At 36.1% G+C, this 3,433-nt stretch overlaps 1 long non-coding RNA gene across 3 annotated transcripts in view; it reads right to left on the reverse strand.

The window, feature by feature from the left end:
* LOC135245118 (uncharacterized) overlaps positions 1–874 on the reverse strand; it is a 147,303-nt gene extending 146,429 nt beyond the window's left edge. For 2 of the 3 annotated variants that reach the window (XR_010327154.1, XR_010327155.1), the window contains exon 1: positions 581–874. This is a non-coding gene — a long non-coding RNA (uncharacterized LOC135245118). The remainder of the gene's footprint in view (positions 1–580) is intronic. The other variant, XR_010327153.1, reaches the window with a different exon arrangement.
* Positions 875–3,433: the final 2,559 nt, after the last annotated feature.

Consider the following 3,433-nt stretch of genomic DNA (forward strand, 5'->3'; position numbering starts at 1 on the left):
CATATCTGCCAATGTGTCCGCAGAACAAAGCATCGTATTTGTATGCAGATGCATTCAGAAAGGGGGGGGGGAGGTGGAGGGGGGCACGTTAAACCCAACACCTCTGCACTTGTATTGCTTCAAAGGAATCTGCACAGGAGAGAGAGAGAGGGGGAGAAAAAAAAAAAAAAGCTAGGAGCAAGACCCACACGATGTAGTTCCAGCCAATTGCATTCCAGAGAAGTGACCATGGCTCACCATAAACAATACACAATAGATCACTCTGCTCTGAGGTAAAAAAAAAAGGACTACCAGATACAGAAGAAAGGCAAGAAATGGGAAAAGAACAATAAAAACACACACATGCCTGAATGCAGCCATGTTATTATGGAACAGAATATTGCATCAGCTTTTATTTAAAAAAAGAAAAGAATGTTATTAGCATTGTATATTGCATGACTGCGGCGATCTGCATATCACTGAGAGAGCATCTCATTTGTTGAGGGCTGCCCCGGCTTTTTCTTAAAGCCAGAGTGAAATCGTCTTAAATTGTTCCTCGCAGTGGCAAAAAAAAAAAAAAAAAAAAGCATTTAACACTCACCCTTTTTCAGGCGCTGAAATCTCTCAACCATTTCCGCATCACGCCAACACGAGCCCAGATATTCCTCCACAGATACTGTATGTAAACAGCCCACTAAGGTTTCTTTGTTTGAATTTTTGAAGCTGGGAAGGTTTGCCTAAGCAGCCGCTGATTTTACAGCTTTGAAGCAGGTGGATGACAAAACATCAATCTCTCCAGGCACAATGTGTAGCGTGCGTGGCTGACACACTCCTCACCAGCAATATATAAACACAAATTCAAAACAGCCACCTTGGCTCCTTTGCTAAACATGTGTCTCAGAAACCGCTCTCCAAAAGAAATACATTATGGACATTGCAAAATATGTATACATTTTTCCCAGCGAGCTGTCAGAATGCAATATAAATTTAGTGCATGCATGTGACAGAATGAGACAGAATGAAAATGCTTATGTAGATTAATGCAGTATAGAATATCTTATTGGCTGGTGGGTTACATAGTATACACAGCGCATTTGATAGTGCCTGAACGATTTCAAACAGAATTAGGGTTCATAATTAAAGGGTTCCCTAGCATTTGTGTTTCAAAGATGAATCAACATTTTCTCATACTATCTTTATCAAAGCAATTACATTAGTGAATTGTAATGAATACAAGGACACTACTAAAAATCCCTGCTGCCATATCACAATTTACTAGCCTGTATATGTGTGGAATAACCACTGTTTACAAAATCTATTCAAATGAACTCTTATGGTAATTGTGGTTTCATTTTTTTTCTCTTTATATCATAAAAGGTTTGATGATTTTCAATTAAAAACTCTCAATGTACTATGCTAGCAATAACAGAAACATAATTTAATAAATGGAAAAAATCTACAGTTTGGCAACATGAACCACATCAGATCTGAATAAAGCCATGTAACATAACCAAAGTAAAGCCAAAAATGACTCCCACTTCAATACACTTTAAGTGAAATGCTTTCGCTTTCATTCTTGCATCTTTTCTTTATGATAGTGTGCTTTGTAGTAAGGAATTATTGGGGAGGTATAGGCTATTCGTTTGCACATTGATCTTTAAAATATTCTGGCACTTCTCTATCAGTTATAGAAACATTGCTGGACCAAAATAAAAGAAACTGAATAAAATAAAATAAAATAAAATAAACATTTCTGCTTCTGTCTACCTGACTTTTTAATTTTACAACAATATAAATTAAAAGATGTGTGAAGCTATGAGTTGTTTGACAAAATAACAGCTTAAGGTTAGCACAGTGGCAGTTTTACCAGCCAATGCAAGAAAGGTTTTCATATGGTAACATTTCAATAAAGCAGTATGATATTTTCTTTTCGGGATCCATATCCATAACAATTTTTAGAGCATGATTGTTGATCTGGGGTCAATGTTGCCTTTTAGCTCATGATAGATAAGATTAGTCCATGGACCAGGGAAAACTAAACATACATAGATCACCACAGGTTTTATGAATATGGCCCCAGACGTATAGTAGCTTGGGGAAATGAGTAGAAAAGGAAGAATCACACATGCTGAAAGCATTTACAGGAACTTCCAGAAGAATGGTTCTCTTGAAAATGTATGTACTCCCTACCCATTAGCTTGTGTGCTTATTTTTACAAGTCCACATAAAGGAGCCTTCTGTAAAGTGTAAAGTGATGTCTGCTTTACAGAGTGTATTACTGTAGCTGAAACTATACGTTTATCACTCTGTTATTTGTAAGTAATGTATTTGTGACAATAGAGTCACTTTATGACAAGCTTTGCGTATTAAACTTCAGCTAACTGGATAGTATTTGTATATGTTTTTGTTCAGCACAGGTGGTCTAATACTTTTGGTATTTGGTATTTGGACCTGCACAGTATATATCTCTATGTATATAAACACATACAGTATGTACATACATATGATGAGCTCCATAATGTTCGAGACAAAGACATGTTTTTATAACATCATATAGCATGTCATTATGTATAATCTTATGTTATTTTGGGCAACCAAAATCAATAAATAAATACATATTCCCCCCATGGCTTAACTATTAGGAAGCAAGTGGACATTGATCAACAGAGATAATTAAAACGGTTTGAGAGATCACCTTGGAATTAATCATTATGGACTGCTAAAACTGAAGTAATAGTACCTTATGCTTATGATCTGGAGAGGTATGTTACACAATAACAAGGTTAATCTACCTAAAACCCCTGAATATTTCGCCTCCCTCCCTGTTTGTCCTCACCCTCATCTTGACCCAAGTCAGTGTTGTCACCTCAGACATAAATTTAGCGTCTAAGCTCATTCCTAATGGCACCTCTGTCAGATTATTAATGTTACATTAATAATCAAAAATGGTTGATTATTAATGGTGGTTTCTACACGTTAATTTGCTCAACAACTGGACCTGTGCCTTGACCGTGTGCAGTTTATCTGAATTGTACCAGTTCATACACATGGATTTTATTTTATTTTTTCAGCGCTGGAATTTCAACCAGTTTCAATTATTGTCAAAATGACATTAATCAAACTTACCGTTTCCTTTGGTGGCAAAAGAAATGAGAATTGCTCTTTGACTGTATGTTTTTTAATTTTCGATTTCAATTTCAATTCTGAAGAATGTCTAATTACAAGTAACACAGAGTTGCAATGAATTGCTAGCCAACTGCGATTTACTACAATGATGTGCCATCTTATTTTGACCAATCGTTCTTTGTAATGTCGTAAACATAGATATACGGTCGAACTCAAACTGATCGAATTACTGTATGCACCACAGAGCGCTATTCTCCTGTCAGCTTCGAGATTTTTTTTTTCGTGTAGTGAATAATAAAGTTTTCCTATTCAAAAAGCCCGTGATGCA

Source organism: Anguilla rostrata, chromosome 18 (genome assembly GCF_018555375.3).
Source record: "Anguilla rostrata isolate EN2019 chromosome 18, ASM1855537v3, whole genome shotgun sequence".
NCBI lineage: Eukaryota > Metazoa > Chordata > Actinopteri > Anguilliformes > Anguillidae > Anguilla > Anguilla rostrata.